Source organism: Colias philodice, chromosome 14 (genome assembly GCF_061535455.1).
Source record: "Colias philodice isolate Cphi_HAF_F1 chromosome 14, ilColPhil1 Martin Lab GWU primary, whole genome shotgun sequence".
NCBI lineage: Eukaryota > Metazoa > Arthropoda > Insecta > Lepidoptera > Pieridae > Colias > Colias philodice.
In genome coordinates, this window is record NC_143099.1 from 9,572,331 (window position 1) to 9,599,075 (window position 26,745).

At 34.4% G+C, this 26,745-nt stretch overlaps 1 protein-coding gene across 1 annotated transcript in view; it reads right to left on the reverse strand.

Moving 5' to 3' along the window:
- The window catches only part of Su(var)3-3 (lysine-specific histone demethylase Su(var)3-3), a 321,623-nt gene that overhangs the window by 89,784 nt on the left and 205,094 nt on the right, over positions 1 to 26,745 (reverse strand). The window lies entirely within an intron of this gene.

The window sequence follows — 26,745 nt, forward strand, 5'->3', positions numbered from 1 at the left end:
GCAGCTAATTTACACCGATAGCGGCATCTTGTCCGGGACTGGCTGGAGTAAATTTCCATTAAGTCGCCTCCTATGCTTCATGCGAGCCTGGTATTTGTCATTTGGATCGTCAGATTTGTCATTGCGCGTGACTTGTTTATGTTTTCATGAATGTCGTAACTACTTCAATTTTAATGAACATAGTCCAACGTATATTTTTCAGTTCATAATATCAATTATATGATTTGTTTGCTTATAGAGCGAATTTAATGAGACGAAACTAAAAATTCAAATAGAACGCTTTGATTACGATTCATTATAAAATATACACCCATTTGAAAACATGATAAGATTGATAAACAAATTTTAACGAAAAAAAAGGTGAATTTAATTAAAATCCTCGCTAATTTACAATTTAACCATAACGAGTTTGTCTTTGCCCAACGAAAATAAACACAAAATTCAGTTCGCATTAATTTACTTAGATACACTCTTTACAAACATGCAAATTAAACACAGGCCGTGTACATAGAATAATTGCTTGTAAATTAGATTTGCGGGTGCGAGATACCGCCCAAATCGAATTTTGTTTTCATGAAAAGCACGTCTCGCTCAAAGTTAAGTCCCATTTTATTAGTGTACGTACATGGGACATCAAAAGATATACGCGGCATTACATGGAATAAGGATTACGTGTGGCGAATATCAGCCTGATGTATGTAAACAAATTTGTCAACTTTTGATTAGATCACCGGATCGCGACCCGAGTAGGGCGAGATTTTATCTGAATATAGTTTGCGGTTGACTATCACTTATAAGCTGTAAGACGATCGGTATTCTGTTTATTTCACTAGTCACAATAATTTGAACTGAAAGCATTTGAAATCTGTACTGCTGAAGCTTTCAGCGTTTAATGTGATTAAAGCGCACTTCAGATGATATTCAAATTAATATAAAGGTATTATTTATGAACCAATTTTCACGCAAAAGCGAATGCACCGTAGACCGTACGCTAAAATTCTTCTTCGATTTTGGTTCAATGGCAAACTAATTTTATCCGTCTGCCTTCAACGGATACGCTTGTGCGATTTAGAAAACTTTTTCCCTTTAGACTCGATCTCCGACTTTCATTTTTCGATCGTTTTAACTAGGCAACTTTGGCGAGGCATTCGATTGTGAAAGACATATTGGATTTTTATACAAACCCTTTTTATTGATTCTTTGAAAATGCTTTGAAGTCTGAAACAAAAATCCAATTTAAAGGCGTTACGAAAGTATTTCATTCTGGCTTTAAATATGCAAGATACGGCAGTGCAGATTATTAGATACCAACAAAAATAGCATAATTACTAACGCTCTCCTCACCAATATTCACAGGACTAATTAGTCTTTGTAATTTCATGGCTTTGTCTAGCAGTTTTAAAAAGAATCGTGCCACAAACAGCCCCATTTGCTAGCCACTCGCAGTGTTTATAAATATGTGAACAGCAATCCCATCACGGCGCAAATAACCGGAGCTAGACACAGAGTGCATTTCGAATGCTAACTGTCACTCTGGACGACGGTCAAAGGACAACTTTCAGATCGCTGTGACGTTTGACAGTTATAGCTTTCGGCGCATCAATATTTAGAAACCCGGGAGAATAACACCGCATTGCTGTTACTTTTGTAAAGCCTGTATTATTGCATAAATAGATAGCGTAGAAACCGTTCAAATAAGCAAATGTTTAAAGATGTTATGCACGTCACAAATATCGTTCCCATAAATTCTTGCGAGTGTAAGCAGAAGGGAGTTGCTTTTATCTAAATCGCATATTTATATGAGTACTATCTACATATTATTATTTTTTTACTATAAAGACATGCTGTAGCTAAGAACTTGGTTGTTGTCGTATACGCAAATAAAACATATACTTTAATAAAGATAATGAGATCTTAACGTACAAAACTTTTGGAAGCATTATCACGTTAAATGATATCAAGGGGTAGCAACAACAAAAGATATAAATTGCCGTTCTAATTTTAATACAGTTCTATAATAACTTGTCGTTAACTGAGAGTCATACTTTATGTTCTTGACGAAAGATAGTCGTAAAACAGCATCCCTTTTGATCTTTCAACGAGATGAAGTGCGTAATTCATATTTATGTTTGAATAGTCTACTCTTGTTTTTAACCCGTTCATTGTGTCTACAAAGCTCTTTCTCTATTTTTATCTACTTATACAATATGCATACAAAAATATTAATAAATAAGGAGTAATTCTATACGTATATTATACCTACATTCAAATTATCTATTTAACAGTGTACCGAACTTTCTAAACAGTATAAAGTCCGAAAATAATATTTCTGACATATTGTTTTGTATTATTTTCATAAAACGAATTATCAAACTTACTAGATTTGTATTATAATTATATTTATCATTATCACATAGAGCTAAAAGCTTCCCATTTCCTTGGGCGATGCAAACTATATATCCCATTCCATACAGTATAACTAAATAAATTCCATTTAAATACTGAAGTAAACCGTGCACTAATCATCAAAAAATATTCCTCTTAACCACCCTGAACATAAAACAACAACACACGACGACAATCCCTAATTCCCTCCTCTGGACCCTCGCTTAGTAATAATAAAATTAACATATTTCCATATGTACGTAGGTACATAGTAGTAAAAACCGCACAGTTTTTCATTTTAAATGAACAAATTCCTTGCGACTCTCGCTATGAACTTTATAAAGGGGCATAAAACGTAAGTACAATGAATGTACAACGAGTAATAAACGAACTAAGTAACATTAAACGCGGCTGTATAAAAAAGGGAGGTATAAAAGTTTTCATACGTATATTGCATCGTGTGTCCCATTTTAAAGAGTCGCTCTCTGAAGGGTGGAATACCGGACATTATGTGTTAGCTGGTGCTGAAGTAATACAAACGCGTAGAAATTAAAGGCGGATAATTTAAACATTTAACTAACAGTTCTAAATAAAATAAAAGCTATGTATTTTCTAGTAAACATTTTACAAATCTAGCGGTTAATGGTGATGAAATTATTTATCCATCTAAAGAGGACTTGGAGAATAATATTATTTCTATTTATAGCAAAAATCGAGGCAATTTAAAAACACCGAAGGGTACTCGCTACATATGAAATGTCCACATCAATTTTATTAAAAAATAGCTTACAGAAATCCTTAAAAACTAGCAATATGAAAAATGTTGTTATCACAAAAAAATTATTGTTACATTACATGTAATATTATCATCTTCTTCGTCTTTTAAAAGCTCGAGCTTAGAAACCCTCTGCATTAGAGTGTCCTCTCTCAGCCACAGTATTGGGCTGGTTACATTTCAGATTTGGTACATTAAACTTTATACGGATGTCGCTAAATTGGACCGCCGGTTAGTTTGTTCTTTGCCAAGTTTTTTCCTGTCCGACGACCGAGGGACTGGGTAATTGTGTTAAAACTTTCATCAGAAAGTGTGAAAATTCTCTGAAAGCGCCGAGGCCAATGTTACCGCACCACCTACAACTTTAATTTGTTTTAAAATTGCTAGGAAAAAAATACAAAAATTCAAAATGTATTCAAATTTCACCATTGCGATAACAAGATGGTTATTATTAAAGTTAAAAAGGGAAGTGATAACAGAGCTCTCTCATAAAAATTACGAAGCAACTTTTATAACAAGGAATTACAACAAAAAATGTTATTGTTATATTAGATCTTCATCATATATTTTTTTTGTGATTAGGGAAATGATTAAATCTGCAGCACAGTCAAGCATAGTCTGTAAAGGAAATTTTAAAAGAACCCTACAAAAAACATCAATATGTCCTCAGTATTCCATGCCTAAAACAATCGAATTCAACGCTTAAACATACACTTTACCTTCCTCAAAAAGATGTTTACACTCACATTATCACAACGTGTGAAATTGGTAAATATTTGTTGAAGAAAAACTCCAACAACCGTTATTTGCCAGTCTCGTACTGTCGTACGGTCTAAATCATTGCTAATATTGCTACGAGTATGAATGCACTAGCTGTGCCCCGCGTTTGTTTTACCCCTATTGCTCTGCTATTATTTTTAAGAATTAAGAATAGAATAAAAAAGAAGAATAGAATAAAATACATTTATTAGGATCACCAAAGTACCACCACCACATAAAAAAACAATAACAAAAGCACTCTTAAAGACTATAGAAAATAAACAGGGATAAAAAAAAAGAAAAATTATTTGCCTTAGCGTGATTATATAGGTATAGACTATTCGATAAATGGACTATCAAACGTGAAATAATTTTTCAAATCGGACGCGCGGTTACTGCGATAAGTGCGTTTAAACAAACAAACTCTTTACCTTCATAATAATAGTTTAGTTGTAATTAGCCTTATAAAAAGCTCACAACTAATAACAAATGAATTATTGATGAAACATTAAACGCGGCGGCTTATTACGTATTACGAAAACCGGCACGGCACATCCATTATCACTGAATATTAAAGATGAGTTAGTGAGATGAGGCTTTGCTCAAGGGACATGTATGAATTATTGAGTATTATAGATTAAGTACGTAATGAAAGACTGAAGTAACGAACGAGAGTCGTGATTTCATGGGATATTGTTGTATATTCTCTAAGGGATTGTGTGAATTCGTCGATATTTATCTTTGAGAATTTTGTGTGTATTTTAATTTAAAGTAAGCTCGAGTTTGGTTTACGAAAAGATGTCGTTACACTTGCTAGTCACTATTATATAGTTCATAGAGGGATTTATTGACCTATATTAATATTTATATATGATAATAAAATGGGTTTATTGAATTCCTATTCTAGTTCCAACATAACATAGGAACAGTATTATTTTTTCTCCTACCTATAAATAAAATAATTTGGAAAATCCAAAAGTGCACGCCTCATAATTTTTTTTAATAATTATTTATTAATTATTATTTTTGTTTATTTAATAACAATTAAACCACATCGAATCAGACCCTGAAAAATGAAAGGGTTCTATTCCTGAGCATACTCAAGCGTAAGAGAAAAAAAAAGACTCGATTAGTAAAGTATTTCGGTCGCTATCGTGTTAACAAGAAAAAGGATCCGCACATACAGACACACGGACGTCCAAGACAGAACTTTTTTAAACTGTTTTTTAACTAGTTTAAATAACAAAAATGACATCAAAAATATCATGAACGTTAAAAATAGTGTTTTTTCTTAATATGTGTGTGTATGTATTATCTTACAAGTGCAATGTATGATACATAAAGACATTTTAAGTTTGAAAAATCAGATGTTTTGCGCGAAGTGACAGTAGTACCCACCTCAACGCTTCGCTTATGAGGCGTGCAATATCAAGGTAGGTTAAGCTTTGTTTTTCTGTAGCTATAGATCACTGCACATCACATTCACGTCATTATAAATCAGAATTAATTAAAAAAAAGTTGTTGCTTACGCGCACTCTGACATGTTCCGCATAACATGCACACGCAGGGGAACAAAGCTTACCTTAATACAAGAAAAACTCATATCAAATCAGAAAAGGTTATAGCGACCACGTTTCAACCATTCAGCGGCGGCGCTAAAGCAAACAACAATAAAAACAAGCTCATACCGCGGCGTCGTATACGCGACACGTCCGCTCGTTCAAACGGAAGTTATTATTACGAAAATACATGCAAATTGCCGGCTCAGTGGAAGCAACCCCTTACGATATCGAGTTTTTTGTTCACCACCGGCCGGCTCATTTACATCTTATTATTGGAACGTTTTAGTGGATAACACGTCGAATATCAATTGTATCCCGCCGCCTGCGGGTGTACTCTGGAATATGTAATGGGACCTCTCCACAATGGGCAGGGTTGGACGAGTAGAGCCAATCACGATAGTGTAGAGCGCCTGAATGTCTATGATCGACCGTCGTTGTAAATATTTATTCATAATCGCCCAAATGGAACCAAACATTAGCCATCATTTGTTGGGCCAACGCTGCCTATTGTGAAGAGGGTCGATAAGAATTGATTCAAAACAATGCGGTTACATATGTGACGTCGATTCCAACTGATTACTATTCAAAATTGTTAACTTGTTCCATTGTTTATGTACACTGAGCTGTTTATGGGAACTTTTAACTATGAAACCCTTTCTTCTACTTATATAGATGTTTATAGCGGTATACAATTCGCTGTAAACCACGAAACAAAAACTTCTAGTATAGAAGAGAATAACTAAGTTTACATATAGTTCTAGCTATCTTAGCTATATACCTATTAACACATTTCAAACGCACCTTTAAATAGTTAACCCTCTACATACCATTCCAAAGATAATCACTCCAAAATTAACATCGGTTAAGCTTTATCCACAACAGTTGCACCCAAAAGTAAATAAAGTGCACATATCTATTCTAGATCTTATTCTCATGGTCTACGGTTTATATTCGATTGTCATATAATTAGCGGGCTATAATGAAGTTATTGAAAGTGGTAATAAGATTAACTGCGTGGTGAGACGTAAATCACGACGCATTACGCGGGCGGCGACGGGGCGCTCATCGTAATAATATAGAGTCGATTAATTGCTGACGAGGTGACAATTGTATAGCGTGCGACTGCGCAAGTATTAAATGATAAAAATTGTAACTAATAGCATGCCAGGATAGAAAATATTTGTAATACTTCATGAGAAACCTGAATAATTCCGTCAAATTTAAAATAATATGCCTGGCTAAGTACGTTATTTGGCGTTCGGTCACAAAAAAAAAACAATAATTAACATAAAATTACAGATAAGATACTATAGTCAAGATGTAAATAGTCCAAATAATTTTATTTTCAACTGTTTTTCTAAAAAATAACACCAAAACACAAGCGATAAAAAATATTTCATCCCATTACTTCAAACAAATAAGTTGACGTGTCCTCCTCGTGTACATAAAAGTATTTACTCATACATTTCCCTGCCCAAATAAAAAAGTATATCACGCATATAATTACCGCTGACAAAACATAAACTCAGATATTATAATTTACGTTACCTCCGCAATTTGAGGCGTCAGGCGAGATTAAGTCGAGATTAAACAACAATTTCATCTACGGAGACGAAGCGCCCAAAAAATTCTGCAAAATAAAGTTTATCCGTCATATGTTTATTTCATCGCGAAACGGCGATCGCTACGCAGAACCGTTGATAAGTTTACTTGCATTACAACTATATTTTTTTTTCGCCTTTGTGTAAACGTTGTGGCCCATCGTGTTTAAAGAATGCTAGGGCTGCTAATTGGGAGAAATAACACCACTCACATAGGTAATATTTACAGATAAACTTGTGAAATAATTGATAATATTCAAAGTAATTTCATCGCCTTAAAGTATTAAAATTTTCTGTTTGAAAACAGAAAAGATTCCTTTTTTATAAATGATTTGATTTAGTTAATCTATATATATGTATAAGTATTGAATAATAGTTGGCAAATAAAAATAAAAAAGACAGCAAAACCCTTTTATTTTGTTATCGCACAGATAAAAAAACGTTTTAAAATTAAATAAAATGAGTGACAACCGCAACCCATCTTGAGTTGTCTCGACTCGAATCAGAACAAATCATCTTGTACCCAGGCTCTCAGCTCTTGTCTCGATCGTCCGAAATTAATATCCTGTAAAATCATTTAAGCGATCTATATTTCGGAGAAAAATAATTTCTGAGGCGTAACAGATGATTTTTTTGAAGACAACCCGCAGTGTAATCTCGATTTATTAGTCATAATAATAAAAATGCAGTGCGATAATTTAGCAGTTGTGTATAATATAATCGTTCATTTTATTGCCAATATACTTAGTCTGGTCATAAGTTTTGTCACATATGTTTTATTAAATAAACAAAAAGTTACTATTATATATCTATTGATTTATGTATGGAAATTAAGCTTACATATAACTTAATAATTAGGAATAAAAATTATTTAAAATAGCCTCCAATTTTTTGCGATACAAGCTTTCAACTTTCGCGCCAGACATCTATCGCAGCACGCACCATGTCTATGTTTATTTCAGCAGCTACTTAAATAATGGATACTTTGAGTGACTCCAAATTTGGGTGGGATTTAGCGCAGGTTCTCTCCTCTAAATATTGCCAGATTTTATAATCCAGAGAATTCAGGTCTGGGCTAGAAGATGGTCAACCTTCGTGACGAATGAAGTCAATCTGATGGGCTGCCAGTCAATTTTGGGTACTCGTGGTTTTGTGGGCAGGTGCTGAGTCCTGTGGGAATACCCAGTGCTGATTTTTAACATGTTCTGAGAAAGAGGTTTTACGAGGTTTGTAAGGACCGTATTTTGGTATACATTGGCACTTGTTTCAACACCTTTTTCACAGAAAAACACCTCTGTAAGGCAAAAATAAGGCACTCCCAGCTAAATTATCACCGATGAGGGGTGATACCTTCGTTGGACTCCATGTACACGTTGACACGCTTCTTCACTACTGTGGGCATACATTTTGATATTCTGTTTGTTGCAGCATTCCTCCACTGTAAAAAAATTTTCATCTGAAAACAGGATTTCACGATGCATTTTTCTCGCGTATCGTTTAAACAAAGCGCGACATCTGTCCAGCTTTAACTTCTTCAAGCGTGCGTAAAGAAGATGCGATGTTTTTCTACAATAAGCCCGTAGCCCTAGGTCCTCGTTAAACATCCTTTTACCTATGGTTCTGCTAAGGCTCATCTGCGGTGCCGACTGTTTTTGATTTCGGACCGGATTTCTTCTTATTCGCGCACATACTGCATTAATCACTACCGTTGTCCTAACCGTACGAGGACGACCACTTCTCTACCTATTTTCTACTCTTGAATCTTCTTTTAATCGTTTTATAGGGTGATCAACAAATCTCTATGTTATTTATAAATTTTTAAGCAAACTGAAAATTGTACTTGGCGCGTAACTACAAGGATACAGAGCGAGAACAGCGACTCTGTCTTCTTTTTGCGTCTACTCCATTGTAACAAATACGTTATTCTTATAAAATGTTTCGTTTTTAAATGTGTAAAATATTCAAAAATCAAACGTGAAAATTAAATTTGCGGTAAACATTAAAAATTTGAAAATCGGTCATAATGACAGAACTTATGACCAGACTAGTTATGTAACATGCTTGTTATATTTCTAAGATAAAATTTTCACGGTTCAATTAATTGAGGATGCCAAAAGAAAAAAATAAACGTCATATTATGTAGATAACACGACAATCAAGAGCTTGTGTGTACGAAAATATAAATAAAAAGTTCATTTTATACAGAAATAAACATTCTATATGGATATCGAGAAATATTCAGCTGAACTGGTAGAGTCGATCTCGAGTACCTATGTATTTCTTTTTTAATTATTAAGATAGCTTCGAACTTTAATTTTCTAGAATATGGAACGTTAAAATTTCTACGTAAAATACACATAATTAACATCAATTAAATAAATAGAAAACGCTCGCGTATCGTTTAATGTTTTTCCTTATAATGACGTTCACATGGCTCCCGAGTCCCAGCTAAGTGATGTACTTACAAGCAAATTAACTTACCATTTAAAGACTTAACAGCAGAAGCGGTTTTAACTCGCATATACTCTACAGTTTTTTACCAAAACGACACTTGTTTATAGAACCTGTCGAATATTAACGGTTATGGAATTTACAACTTTTTACTGCCTCTGATAGGCATCGCGAATTTAATTTATTGCGCGATTAGAAAACATAGGACGCCATAAAATCTTTAAAGTAATATGATCGCGGGAAAAATAATAGTATGAATAAATCGCGTTTAAAATCCGTTAAAAAGTCTTTAATTTCTAAATGTATAATCCTACTCGCGTAAAATCAAACATTAGAAAATACTAATATGATCGCATTAATATTTAAGCGTTCACTATCGTTTTATTTATAATATTATATTATAAGCAGTAACCGTGGACAGTAGACCGTTGGTATCTATTACAATAATATAAGTAATAAAAAAATAAAATTTATAACCCAACGTCTCAATTCTAGTAAAAATACAAAACGAGCATTGTCATTCTTACACAATAAAATATCGTGATAAATAATGATCCATAGGAAGGACATGCTTACATATTAAAAGTCTGTTCGCACAATTTTTATTCACCAATCCGTCTTGTATTTATCTTTCTTGTCTTTCAAATGAAATATTATGTTCCTTACCAAAATCATCAGAACAAATGTATAAACATTTTATACACATTTAAGAAAAAAACACAAGACGGCGCAATTGTACGACTAACTGGAATATTCAACAAGAACAACTAACCTTATTCATGCAACTAAGAAAACATTCCATATAGGACAAAATCGCCAAGCAAATAATTGTCATTCACATTAATTAATAGCGTAAAATTAACATCAACACCAAACGAGAATAATTCAAATTCCGGCCATTGTCTTTATTAAAAGTAGATAAATGTAAAAAAGAAGCCCAAACGAATCGAATATGGTGAACATCAAGTCGTGTTTAACTAAGAGATGTACATTGGAATGAACACACAAAAACATCGTGATCAGTCAGTTATTCTTGTTAATCATACTCCAAATAAAGAATAGAACGTATAAATTATTCATGTTCTTAAAGGTTGAGGGCACGAACAAGAGACTATGTCTTTCACTAAGTATCTGATTAAAATTTCACCGATCGATATTGGAACGGGGGTATTAATAAATACATTTCCCTTGGTGGAACGCTTTGTTCAATACCAATTGATAAATAGGTCAACGTTCAAATTTTCGAGTGTGCCATTTTAAAAATATTATTAAGATAATAATATTATGTTCCTAATAAATTATTACCTGGATTCTAATATAATTTCCACGTCACCATTTCGCTCAGTATAGGTGTACAAAAGTTAAAACAACTCAGCCCGTCATTTTTTTTAATGAGATATAGTATATCTAAAATAGTTTTAATAGTAAAAAAAGTTTAAAACTAAAATAGTTTTATATAGTATATCTTATACTATATAAAACTATTTTGATCCACTGAGACAATTCTAATTAAGTTAGGTATTATTAAATCAGGCATATAATCATGACATCAGGCAGGTGTCTTTATCTCTCTTATATTAACTAATTTATTATTACATTTTATTGACACTAAAGAAACATAGTTTCCACAAATCTGTCCTTACTAGCACCATATAAAATTATAAATCAATCACACGAACCATAAACATGGACGATCAAGAACACATGTTTTCAAAATCAACATAATCAAATGTTAATTAAGAAGTGCGTGTGAGCGGCACCGGCGTACATTATCGGGTTACGAGCGTCGAGTCAAAGCTGATAACAGGCCAGTGGATGAGCTTGATTTATGCGTGCCAACAACATTAAATTACATCTGGATCGAACACCGCCATAAATAACTATTCGCATTGTAAATCTGCCGCGTGTATCGATGGTCAAATCATGGAGGCAAACTATATCATTCGTTGGCATCGCGGTCTCTGACGCTGCTCGATGGCGAGCTCTATTACATTCGTTCGATGCATGTCAAACTTTTTTTTCACAAACACAAACAATGCGGTGTCAAGGTGAAATGATGACGCACCTTTTTGTGATTGGTTTGATGATCCAGAATTTATAATTAAACAAAAGTGTTATAAAAGGAATAAAAAAACATAATTAATTTTTTTTATCTTTATTAATTAAATGTTTATCTATGAATGATATGATTGATTATCGATGTATTGTACGCACAACGCGAAATTCACATCTAGAATCAAAAGAGGCGAGACTTTTTGCCAACTCAGGATATAGACTTTTATATTTTCTCGGAATATGCATATTTAATATGTTTAAATCATTTCGTCTATATTTTATATAACGTATATTGTTTATTTGATTAAAAATAAAATGCACAGTGCAGTTATAGGTCACGCCAATAACCAACCAACTGACCAAACCTTACACAAAACATAAATAACTATTAGCACACAAACAGTTACCATAATCGCAGTTACCAGTTACTAAATCTCAAATTGAATTCCCCGTAATTTCTCATTAATCGATAAACGTTATGAAGCGAGGCTCTATAATTTACTATACAACAAATACTTGGCTACGTTAGTGAACAAATAATACAAATAAACAGACGCATGTTTTCGTCTAAGACCCAAGCCTGCGCCTGCACAGGAAACCGAGTGCTATTACATATCGATTCATGTTATTATTTTATCCTGCTATGTATGTGGCTAACAAATGTTAGAACAGATTTACTATTTTATTTGGTATTGGAAATGATGCACTTTAACCACACCGTTTAATTCGCAAATACCATTCATACTAGATAGTATGAACTGATGAATGATAATATGAACGTGGAAAATAGATGAAAATTGAAAACCTTAAAAACGCAACTGATTAAACCTCCTAGTGTGTTAGAAACAGACACGCTGTTTAACTAGTATAGAGCTAGCTCATTAATTAAACCAGCTTTCCCTAAGAAAATATTTACTAACACCGTTCACTTCCTCTGCACAACACCTCACCTAAACTACACATAAATCAATAAGTAGGTACCTACATACTTTTCACATCAATTCCATCAACGTACGAAACCGCGATCTAAGATTGACCTTTACGTGCCTGTACTTCCCGTCACACACACGCACACACGCACACACACGCACACACGCACACACATGCAGTGCGCCTACAAATCGGTGACCGTTAAAAATAAATTATAAATAACGAGCGAGCAATAAACGCTGTTCGCGGGTCGGCGATGCAGGCTGATAAATCACGGCTGAGCCGCGCCGACTGTACGTATAGTAAGGGTGTTTTTCCACTAAAGATGTGCAAGGATGAGTAGCGAGGGATGTGTTTGTAAAGAACCAATCATATCGCTCCATTTACCTCGCTACACTCAGCACAGCTCTGGTGGAAACGGCTCAGCGGTGCTAGGTTTTATGCGCATACAAAACAAGCGAGAGATGTGTGCGAGGAATGCATGCGAGGTATGTATATTAGTTCTATAATTTTGAGTAACATAAGACATTTCAACGCATCCTCGCACATATCTAGTGGAAACGCAGCCTAACAGTGTGAGTGTTACGAATGGGAAAACTGATGGAGTATCTATAACAATTTTTATTGCTTGTTACTCTGAAATATGCGAAGGCGTGTGTGTGCGAAAATAAAATTATCACGTTAAGCATTCGCCTGCAACGATCATTGGAGCCGGTGCCGATGCTGCGATCTCCATTTGTCGATGTACACGTGATTGCAAATTGAGCGCATACTAATGTGTTGGAGTGATTTTTAGATAATTTCGACGTGTTAGGTTGTAAATTATATTTACGTGACCATCCATGTTATGAAAGCTACGGTATTAAAAATAACCATAAGAATTTTCAAGGCCTTTGCTATAATAACATCGAATACACATACAGGAAAATATCTACTTGTCGACATTTATACGTTGAATTATTCTGTATAATTGCAATACCTAAGCTTATATTCATAACGATAGTTTGTTAAAGTTACAACTGCGATCGTTACCCAGATCATTATAGTTACCACATTAAATAAATTATAGAATCTCTATATTTCTAGATAGTCCCATATAATAAACAAGCTAGTCAATCAGCTGCCACAGATATTATGAGTAGAACACACACCACCGCTAACAAAGTCCCGTTACACAAACCAACACCGATAACAGGCCCACGGCATTAGCACCTCATTATCTTTTCACGCCGTACAAATTCACTTGAAAATATTCGTATAAAACAGCTGCCTTGACACCTAATTGTTTGCATCTCGACAAGGCCGCGAGTCGCAAACAGGATAAGCAAATCACTGAGGTGTTAAGACGCCGAGAGCTTTTCAACACCTACCAATTATCACCTTGCTGATATCTACATTTTGCGTTCAAACGTATAAACGATCACTTCCGACGATAGGTTATAATTAAGCCGTTGGTTGGTGAATTGCTCGAATTATTGCTCTGATATTGTGTATCGGATAATAACGCTTTATTATAGACAACGTTACAGATTAATTTTAGGCGGCGCGTGCGCGTGAAATTAACAAATGTGTAAGGTTTTCTAATTATTATTATTATTTTATCAACTATAGATTATTTATAATTTCATATTTTTATAATTCAATATTAATTGTTTAATCAACTGGCAACACTAATGGCCGCTTGGTGGCGCGCGGCATTCAAAACGACAGTTGAGCGCTCGAAGTGTTCGGTTGTGCTTAAGTTTTGTTACCGACATTTTCAAGAAATATAGTCTTTGAGAGTTTGAATATTGGAGTTTAATTACAACCCTCGACAACCAGTGCAGTGTTACAAGGGGATCTTACATCTCAGAAGCGGGATAGACAATAAAAGTGTAAGTACACGCCTACAACTTAATTATGCTCTGTAAAGTCTGATTGTTAAACGTTGTAGTTGCTTTCACGAATAGAAGTTTATTATAGTGATCCGAACCTAACGTCATACCAGATGTTGAAGCCGTGTTGTAAATAGACATTGAACGCATGATATTCACTTTACGCCACTTACCTTCGAAGTTTAAGCTGATGTTATGCTTCCCGCATAACAGTAAAAGAACTATAATATAAAGATAACTCGCCAATGGTGTTGGTAAGCGCGGAACTCCAGAACGGCTGAACCGACATCCTTAATTCTTACTTTTCTTATTTTCGTTTATTCCTCGATGTACGAGGATGGCTCTTATGGAGGGAAAGCGTGGATGTGTACCACGGGCGAAGCCGGGGCGGACCGTTAGTTTTAAATATCATTAAACTAGGAGAAGTTTAAATTGAGGGTAAAAAAAAAAAAAAAAACCTGAATGGCTATTTTTATTGTTGCGTCTGGGGGTTTATAAGGGGGGGTCAAAATTTCATTATTTTCTGCGTAGCACGCCTAGTTTTCAAGATATTACTGATTTTGTCTTTTCAATAAAAATGTTACCCGATCTTATACTAATGCACACAATTTTCCGGCTACGAGTTTCAGATGGAATCAAACGATGTTGGACGGAACGCAGGAACTCCCCGACGGAGCCGATCGCGTTCCAGGCGCAGCCTCACTCGCGGCCGTGAACGTGACTCCAGTCGCAGCCTCACTCGGGGGCGTGATCGCGATTCCAGTGGACGCAGCCGCAGCTACTGCCGCCGGCTGCAGGATCGTGAAGAAAGAACAGAAGCGGCTTCGCCAACTGGAGCGCGAGCTGCAACAACAACGAGACGCGGAGCAACGTCGGCAGCGCAGCGTAAGCCGCGTGCCGCTACAGAGGGTGACCACGGCTGCGATTACGGCTGCGGTTGCAGATGTGGCTCTCACGGTAAAGAGGCATCTGGGTGACGTTGGCGGAAGCGCCAACTAGGGACCTGTGTAAGGCCTGTTGTAAATAGGCATCTGGGTGACGTTGGCGGAAGCGCCAACTAGGGACCTGTGTAAGGCCTGTTGTAAATAGGCATCTGGGTGACGTTGGCGGAAGCGCCAACTAGGGACCTGTGTAAGGCCTGTTGTAAATAGGCATCTGGGTGACGTTGGCGGACGCGCCAACTAGGGACCTGTGTAAGGCCTGTTGTAAGTAGGTATCTGGGTGACGTCGGTGGGCCCACCGACTAGGGACCTGTGTAAAGCCTACTGAATAGGTATCTGGGTTGACCTTTGTAGACCAATGTAAAGCCTGTGGCACATCCTGAGGGCTCTGCCAGTCATACATCCCAAGGGCTCTGTATGGTGACTAGTACTCTGAGGGCACGTTCTACTTGTAACATATAAATTTTAGCGGCTCCCCCCCCCAATTGACAATACAGTATGAGATAAGACATTCGCCCAAAGTTTTATAGGTCTTAATAATTAAGTCCTGGTTGGCAATATCTCTCAAGGTTTTGAAAATTACTTTCAGTCGTCTAAGTCTGCTCACCGTACTAGTAATTTGTTCTTTCCAGTTGAGGTTTTCATCAATCCAGATACCCAGATATTTTATTTTGGGTGTCCTGTTCAGAGTTGGGCAAGAGCATAAACTTGTTATGTTGTTGCGGTTACAGGGAAAGATGTGTAATTTAATATTTATGTTCTCTTTTGGCTGCATAGATGAAGTTTTAATGAAGCAAATGTATTTGTTTTCGGTATTTAAGGTCAATAGACTGTTTCAAACCATTTGCTAATTATACGCCCTTTAGTCCCTTTTCAGCTTTATCAATGGCTTTCACCCCAGTCTTTGACAATACATCTAACGCCTGCATCTTCCAGCCTACTTAACAGGATAGGTATGGAAACAGTGTCAAAGGCTTTTTGTAAATCAAGAAAGACCCCCATGCATTTCATGTTAGAGTCAAGATACGATGTGACCAGAGATGTTAAACGCAAGGTAGCGCCCTCGGTGGATAGGGCACTTCTGAAACCAAATTGATTAGGATTAAGTAATCTAAATGATTCCAGGTAGTTCATGAGTCTTTTATTGACACATTTTTCTAAAATCTTGGATGGAGTACTAAGCAGTTATATAGGTCTATAGTTTGAAGGAGACGTTTTATCGCCAGTTTTGTATATTGGACAGACTATAGCTTTTTGAATAGATCAGGAAATATACCGCTAGTGAGACTTAAATCACACAAATGGGCTATTGGTTCTGATAGGATATCTTTGCAAATCTGGATTATGGGAGTGGGTATTGTCATGTCCAGAAGAGTTGGTGTTTTTGAGACCAGTGATAATAGCATTTATCTCATATTTATCAGCAGGTCTAAATGCAATGAGTTAGCCGGACAATTCCTGTCACTGGCTAGGGTTGCTAGTTCGAGTTCTGATTGGTTTAACTTATTTAGAGTTTCATTGGCTAAGGCTGATCCGATTGAGACAAAGTACTTATTTACAACATTTAGAGATTTAGTAGGGCATGAGTCTATTCTTAGTAAATCTGTACATTTGTTAGTAGTTTTCGTAATATGACATGCTTCTTTAATAATGTTCCAAGTTTCTTTTATATTGCCAGTCTGCTGTTCTAGTTTTTGTTTATAGTAAATTTTCTTTGCTGTCCTTATTAGCTTGTTACATAAATTTCTATAACTTCTATATTTATTTAACATCTCTTCATCGCAAGGTGATTTTTTTTAGTGTGAAGTTTGTTTCTAAATCTTATGCTTTTGATTAAACCTGATGTGATCCAAGGTTTCAATGGTCGTTTACGGTTAGGTATTCTTCTAATACCTTTTTCGTTAGCTCTACTTAATGTTAGCGTTAGATAGTTGTATTAGGGTCAGTAATATTATAAAAATTTTGCCAGTCAGTTTCACTAATAACGCTAGAAATAATTTGTTTGTCGAATATTGTTTTATATTTATCTAGTTTATGTGTGTTGAATTTAAATTTGTTAAAAGCTAGTAAGATAGGGGAGTGGTCAGTTAATGCATCAAATATATATGTTAGGCAATATTTTTTTTGATTTGACCATAAAATGGTCGATACATGTTCGTAGTCTAGTAGGTTTATCAATAGCTTGTCGGAAACCGTGATAACACAATATGTTGAGGCACTCATTAGGTTAGATAAGTTAGATGGCAAAATATCTAGATTTATATCACCAGTGAACATAACATTATCAGAATTAATTGAAGATAAGAGATTACTGATTGAATTAATGTATTTGGTAGGGTTCGAAAAAGATGGAGGTCTATATGAGCACACAATGGTGGTGTTATTCGATATCTTTAAGAGCAGGCAGTTACCATCGTCTATTAATGGTTTAAATTCTAAATCTTTTTAATATAAGCAATGACACCATCATTTTGATTATAAGTTTCAGTGTATGAATTGAGTGGTATTTGTCTATGGAGGGTATTAAGCTATCCTGATTAGTCCAACATTCTGTGAGGATGACTATATCTATGTCAACCCCCAAACTCTCCATAAATACAACCAGCGAATCGAAATTTCGATGAACGCTTCTTATGTTATTAACAGTTAGAATTAGGAATTGATCTTCTTTTATTTGTGTTTTCTTATGACCCTCAAATTCTAATAAATTACAAGAAACACATTTTATTGCGCAGGAAGAATCAAGGTCTTTAATTAAATTGGAGTTGAGGTTATCGAATGTTGATAATTTTTGAGAAAAAAGTCAAATAAAAATATTACACATATTATGTTATGTTGAATAAACGAACGACATGGTTTATTTTTAATGAATATATAATATATTTTATGTTGCCAATAGTGGTAATAATTGTGTGTAAGTTGTGGGTCATAATTCTTCAATGTAGTAGAAAGTGTACTATATAGGTTGATGTGTTAGGGTTAGTAAAATTTGTTAGATCACTAATTAAAGTATAATCTAGTCACAATGATTGTTTAAGAGAGAGTAGTTGATGCTCATTTTTAATGAGAGCTTGTTTAGCGTTATCTTCCTTCCTTATAAAAACTCTCCCGTTTGATGTCCAACAATATTTGTAATGATATTCTGTAGCAAATGTCCGCGTAAGATAGAAAAGTTTCTTCGTTTTTGCTGTGAGACTTTCAGCTATATAGATGGAACATGCCATTTCAATATGGCTGGAGTTAAATTTAAAATGCAATCTTAGTTTAATGTATGTACGTTGTGATTTAAATGAATGAGGAAGTTGCTTTGCTGTGTTTTATTGTTTAGAAATAGGATAGTAGGATATTGTGATTATGTCCTGTCTAGCTGTTGTTAAATCCATGTTCATTTCGAGTTTGCTCTATATGTGTAACGTATAAATGTTTCCGAAAGATAATTTTATGATTATAAAGTTAGTTATAGAAGGTTACAAGGTTACAAGGTTACAAGGTTACAAGGTTACAAGGCTACAAGGATAACTATAAGTGTTTATATAAGGTTCTGTGGATAGTAAAGTCATAAGTGATTATTTGGTTACAAAGATAAAAACGAACTTTTGTAAAATTATTATTAACTCATTTACATGTATTGTGTCTCTTGCTAATTTGTTAATGATGAATAAATTTTAATTAACGGTTATAGCGTGTATCATAAAAGTGAATGTTGTATATTATATTATTAGTCTTTGGCATATTATGATATATTATGTAGTTAGATATAAGTTACATATTATGTAATATTGACATGATTTTAAAAGAGCAACTATGGAGTTTCTTGCCGATTCTTCTCCATGGATACTGCTTTCCGAATCGGTGGTAAATGTTAAAAATACTTAACTATGTAATGACGACTCGAAAGTGCTACTAAATAGTAGAATAAATGAATGTTTGAGTTTGAGTCGAATGCCTCGTTCTGCCAAGTGTAAGGTTTTATATGGTTCCACCTGGTGCATGCATGAGGACATGCATGTCATCAGGATGGTCGAGTGTAAGGTTTTCTAATTATTATTATTATTTTATCAACTATAGATTATTTATAATTTCATATTTTTATAATTCAATATTAATTGTTTAATCAACTGGCAACACTAATGGCCGCTTGGTGGCGCGCGGCATTCAAAACGACAGTTGAGCGCTCGAAGTGTTCGGTTGTGCTTAAGTTTTGTTACCGACATTTTCAAGAAATATAGTCTTTGAGAGTTTGAATATTGGAGTTTAATTACAACCCTCGACAACCAGTGCAGTGTTACAAGGGGATCTTACAAATGTTTGCTAGTATTAACTAGTACTAGTGTTAATTCTTATCGGTGTAAAATCTATACTTGATAAATATGCGTGAAATAAACGAGGAATGCAATTAATATCAATATTATTCATAAATTCATACCAAACATAATATTATGACGTTAAATGATTTGCTTACTCAAATATCTTGATTATTTTCGCTCGTGACAAATATAACGAAATTAAAACCAGCTATCAACTATTCCTCACAAAACAATACGATTTCAAAATCCAACACATTTAACGAACTTAATCTACTTCAAACGGAACAATACACATTATATTCCTAGAAGCGTGCACTATCACGTACTATGTTATCAATTACCCAGAAATGTAGCCAAAATGTTGAACATACAATATATTCGAAGCGAATTCTCGTCAAACGAAAACATACCAACATCTCAACACGGCCCTTAGGCACAACTCGTGACCTATTTGGCATTAAACTGGTGAAATAAATTATTATGCATTACATTCGTAGCCCGTCTTGTAGTCATTTTTATTTAATTGAGAGGCGGACTTTGTATAACGGGCACGAAATTATACGAGTCAAGAATGCGAGCTTTAAAAGAGTTCATACTTACAAGGGTTTTATTATTATAGAATTAAGTTATATCTTTTCAGAATGGCATTTGAGTGCGCAATAAAATGCAAGCAATACTTAAAGGCTTATTACAATTTATTATTATTTACAAGTAGAACTTTTTTTAATTGAATACCTACAACATATTTACATTACAATTAACATGAAATAAAAATAATACATTAAATTTAATTAAGCATTCATACCGTCAATCTACGCGATAGCTCAAAGAATCATCTCAAGAAATACCATGTACGCCAACAATAATTGAATAAATCCAGTACCAGGTGGCGACTCCTCTGCTGGCCCGACACTTCCAATCATCAAATTATCCCCAACGCACCGCGATACTATAATAGCAGCCCTTACTTTACGCGTTCTTGAAAAATAGCGACGGCATTTCATTTAACATTGTAAGTGTAAATAATACCGACGGACCGGTTCTGCGAGCCATACGCGCAGAATATTAACTCTGACATGCTCTTGTTATTGCTATCAAGTAATTTTATGACGCGTCAGATGCGAAATGAGTATTTTAATAGCCAATTATATGGGCACGTATCATATTTTAAGGTTGCATCGCGCCCCTTGTCATCGGAATCGAACTAATCGCAATTTAAATGCAAAGCAAACGATATTTTTAAGCAATTGACAAATTTATTCATCTTCATTAACAAGTCTCATTTAAACTGTTAAATTCATTATTATTCTTTTCATAAAATAAATATCTTCTATGAAAGTAAATAAGGCTCTATTCTAAAATGATCTGAATAATCTTATTCGCATACAAATTACAGTATATTTTGTTAAACATCACAGCTGTTTAAATTACAAACACGAAACTATCATAGCATTAGAATTAGAACAGTATTCTCCTTTGAAAACAGCTTAAACAAAGACTACATAAATTAAAATAATATTCGCTCTCAAGGAGGCCGAAATAATGCGAGATGAAACTAGAGCGCTAATTACATTGTACGAAACATTTCTGTGAAATAACTGAATATTCTGTTGAAATTCTACGAATAAAACTAATCTGATAACATCCTACTCTACCTACCTACATTTTTAAAAATAAATTTTAATCTTTATACGCTCATAGTTGGAATTTAGAGGTGCCGTAATAAAAAAGCAAGAAAGCTTACGCAGTGGTTAAACATAGGTAACCGGCTAATAAAACACAATCAACGTAGATAACGTATAACTATCCAAAATGATGACGTTACGGTCGGGGGTCCGGCACTTCACACCTAAGTCTCCAATACATCATATTTATTTAAATTTTATCACTGTCCACGTTCATTAACTGTATTTACAAGATTAACAACGACACGTGATTAATGTCAAATCATTATCTCGCCATGATTGAACATTTTAACGTTCCCATGAGAAGATATAATTAAGCATATAACGAATTTAATGTTATCAATCTTTTATTACGTTTTTTCTTTAGAGGAGTAAAGCTTGAATTCAATAATTAATGTTCATATTATAATATAATACGTGTAGGTATCGGGATTAAATTCCTATGGAAAAAATTTCCGTTTCGAATTGCCATATATAAACATAATTGTTAATTTGCATTAGCGTTGAAAAAAGGCACATTAAATAAATTTTGGTAATCCACTTAGGCTTATTATAATGTCATCATTCCAAATGTTGTTTCCTGTTTGGCTTCCTTCTTTATCCTGTTTTAAATGTCTACTATTCATTTTGTTTTGTACAATATGTTGTATATTTATTATATCACTTTGTCTATGAATAAATGTATGTCAATGTTTATGTCAAATACCTGCGTCCCGTCTAAAACAAACAAACATCAAAGCAATCAGAGTTAGCAAACAATAACATTTCACATCACCCTTTGGCTTAAAATAACTACATGTACACGTGTACATACAAGGATTATCTTTATTACGTTCCTTTCTTTATATAAAACAAACAATTTGTCTTTTATTAAGTACTATTTAGGTAATCAAATTAAAACCCCATATAAAGCATTGTGATTTGTGCACTTTCATACATTAATTGTCAATATTCAATAGTTTAAAAGGAAAGAGATTGCCATTATGATTTTCTTATTTAGTAAATAAGTGTTTTAAAAGTTCCCGGTTACGCTTTCGAAGGTAACCTCACCCAACAATACACATAAAATTATATTTCGTAAGAAACTCTAATTTCACATACTTTTAAATAATTCAGCATAATATAAATCAATGCTAATAAGCAATAAACATGGCCATCATTAAAATAACCACCACACTCGACATTAAAAAAACGGGCCGTAAATTAGTCAAACAAGATTCATTTGAAAAATATCTGAACAGCGATCCACGTCCGTATAATTCTAACGTATTTCAAAACGCATTTCCCTGCAAGTGAACACCTCCACATAATTTCCTCGCAACAGCGGGGCGGCCGGATCCTCAACTGACGCGCCAATTAAATACCGATTGGTTGCCGGTTGTAAATAAATTTATTTTACGCTCTCCCCTTTATCTTGTATCGCGGATTGTTCTTAACAATTGCGACACGACATATTTACACACCGCGCGAGGGTGAATTATGCGCGAGGAACACTCGCATTCGCGCGGTTTCTATGAATCATCGGAGCAATAAATCGATCAATGGAAATTGTCTTAGAACATTATTATAAAAGAAAGCACACGCATTACAGATACAATATTATATCCCTTGCGGGGGAGGTCCGTGTACCAGTAGTGGGAATATAATGGGCTGAAGATGATGATGATATAAAAGTAAGTCCATAAAGTAATTAAAAGAAGTAAGAACCTTTGAAGAATATTTTGATAATTTATACTTTGATTTAAATAATTAAGTCCACCCTACCACCGTGTCAAATTCAAATCTTAAGAATTAAGCAACTAAATTAAACTTGGTTTAATTTTACGCTAGAGATCCTAAAATTTCTGATAAGTAACTAAATTCAGAACTTAACGTCTCCAAAGCTGTCTAGTTTATACATAAATGTAGAATCTACAGTTAAGATTAGGTTAATATTAATGAACACGAACACAATAGAATATTAAAAACATTAGAAACGAATTTTAATAAGTAACAAAAAAATGTTAGTTTTAACAGGATCGATGCAATTGTTGTTCCAGTCTTTTTAGTACTCGTTACTAAGACATTACTATGACCTTACATTTGTAGCATCTCAAACAATATGCACAAAGCATACACATTAAATATCCTACGGCATGATTACTCACATTTGCATAAGCCTTCAATACCGAGATAGACGTAAATGCATGCAACGTTTAAATTTATCTTCGAATTTGGAAATTGTATTTCGCGAAGAGGATACGATAAATAAGCGAAAGGTCGCGTTAACGAAGCGACGCGGGGAACAATAAAGTAAATACGACTTTTTACTCAGCGAAAGAGAATATATAAACACGTAACTCGAATAAAATTCCAAATGTACGAGCGGCTGAGGCGAATCCTGTAAGAATTGTAATTCTGTATAGACATTGAAACTTTGCATGAATTTATATGGCTGTATTTAAATTGTTTGGTACTATTGCAATAGTTTGTCATTTTTCAGTACACGTTGGGAATTTGGGAACTTATTATCTACTAACTTTCCGCCAGCGGCTTCGCCCAATTTGTAGAAAACTTAATAAACTACATACTAAAACCTTCCTCAAAAACTACTCTGTCTTGTATTAAAAAAAAACCCACTTGAAAATCCGTTGCGTAGTTTTAAAGATTTAAGCATACATAGTGACAGACAGACAGCGATTTACGCAGAAATTGAGTCTCTGTTACATATCTTATATATAAAATTCTCGTGTCACAATGTTAGTCTGCATACTCCTCCGAAACGGGTGGACCGATTCTCATGAAATTTTCTGTGCATATCGGGTAAGTCTGAGAATCGGCCAACATCTATTTTCCATATGTACCACGGGCGAAGCCGGGGCGAACCGCTAGTTATAATATAATGGAATGTGTATATTTTATTACTTCTAGTGTATGATAAGCTACTGCCAGTAGGTCAATGTGCAATGAAAATCAGTGCAGATCTAAGTTCATCTGTGTGCTTAAACCATGATATTATCTTTGGGTGAATGTCCATTTTGTAGCATAAGTAAAGTTTTTTGTATTTTTTTAATGTTTATATTCTTTATTTATTAATTCTTGGTATTTTTCATACTTTCCAATTAGAATTATAATTTAGGCTGTTTAGTTTTAATTATTTGAATAAAGGAAAAAACTTTTAATGAGAGACAAAATACTTATTAGAATTCCAGGAATTTTACTTTTACTGAATGTACATGAAATATATCTAACAAGATCATTATAATTATAATCAATGTAATATTCCACTCCAGCCATAAGCGCTAAAATCAAATCACGCTCCATCACACATCAAGACATACAAACGTTCAGTACTAAATACCACCACATCGGAATTTCGATTTAATTCAACCAAAATAAGCAATAAAACACTACCGCATATCTCCGAAGATCTCCTTGGCCCGCTGCACCGACGACGAAATGATTTGCCCCCATATCAAAGTAAGGAATCCCTTATAAAATCACCGCTCCATAATAGGTGCCCGCGTATTTTCGGCAAGATCACAGATAGCTGATATCAAGCTGTTATAATCTTACGCTTGTTATTGCAACTTTACGACGTGTGGTGGTTGCGCGCGATTCCTGGGAACGATTCATTTGCTTGCATTATGAGATGATGACTCTGTGTTAGCTTTTTGGCATGTTGTAAAAAACATGTTATAAAAGATTCAACGGTACGGTTCAAGCCAATCCACATTTCGTGTGCCTTAAGTGCAATGAAGATGCAGATCTGTTTTATGGATAATATACGTACGTAAAACCTGCTCTGCTTTTACTTTTAATAATGATAAAATAAACTTAAATTCTGTTTTAAAAAATAATGCTCCTAATTATTACAAACCATACCACATGACATCTACGTTAATAATGCGGTACCTTCAGAAGTATATATACATATACATATAGGTACATTATGTATTTAGTTTTATAGCATTCAAATGCTCTAAAGTTTTCTCAAGTGTGTACTTTTCAATTCGTAGAATTCCTACCAGATAAACTGCATTTTCAATGTGAAACGTCTCCTATTAAACGAGATGCTACAGGCTACAGCTTTGACACCGCTCGACTGCCAAATGCCAAATTAGACACGTCCGCCGACCTACTTTGCTACGTGACACTTCTTGACTATGCTACTACCAATGACGGGAACGATCTACACTTTATTAAAACTATAAGACAGTGCGCGCACGAGCAACTTTGTCTCCGAAACTTTTTTGTCTCCACAACTATTTTGTCTCTCCCACCTATGGGCTAGTATGAAAGTGCGCGCACGTAGCGACGCAACTCCCCATACAAATTGATGGGAGAGACAAAATAGTTGCGGAGACAAAGTTGCTCGTGCGCGCTGGCTCTTAAATGATATATCTGAATCTGGAAGGCAATATCAAAATAGTTACTTATTTGCTACTATGTCTAAGGAATTCAGAGAACATTAACATTTGATACTATCAAATCGAATACGAAATGCTATTAAATTTATTCGATTACATTATAAAATTGAGAACTATTTTATCTCATTAATTAATATTTAATATTTTATTGACCTCTAAATAGTTTTTCAATCGACTTCACAAAAAAGAAAAGCTTTTTTTATTAAACAGTAGGTAATTTTGCCTAGCATAAGATAAAGATATTTATATACATTTAAGAATATACCCTTATTTAAATCAAATACAATAATTGTAATTCCAGATTTTCATACAAAGCTATCCTCACAAAAAAAACTCACACACAAAAGGAAAAGCAACGATAAATATCATTTTAAGTAAAAGCACGACTCGATGTTATTCAATTAGATATGCGTAGTCGATAGCGATACGCGATTCATAGTTATATTATTTATTCCCAACTTAAATAATAAAGCACTATCGTAATCTCATAGTTAATAAGGCCCGATGAGAACCTGATTTAAGCGCGCCACTTGTAATTGAAAACCTTATAGTATTTATATACAAAATGCAGTTACCTTATCTGAGCGTTTATGCTGCGGCCTACACAAATTTCAACCGGCGCGTCGCTAACGTTTGAATTTCAATAAGATTTCTCTTATAAAGTTATACATAATAGTAATTCCTATCCTGTTGTGTGGATTTATGGTATAATTATGTTTAATTAACTCAAAAGTTAGTATGCCACGCACGTAGTACTCCCTCAGATCGACATTTTTAAAAACCTGTTAAAACGTAAATAATAAAATTAAATCGTAACACGTAGATAACGTGTGAATTGGAAAAGTATCTACGGTATAAACATTTGAAACATACGCATTATCTACAGTCTACATACAAAATTTAACATGCCTACATCAGATGAAATTAGTGAATATTTCTTTTAAACATGTTTCCACAGCAAAAATCGACTCAGAGCTAGTCTTTTGATCTCATACATGATCCACCAGATAT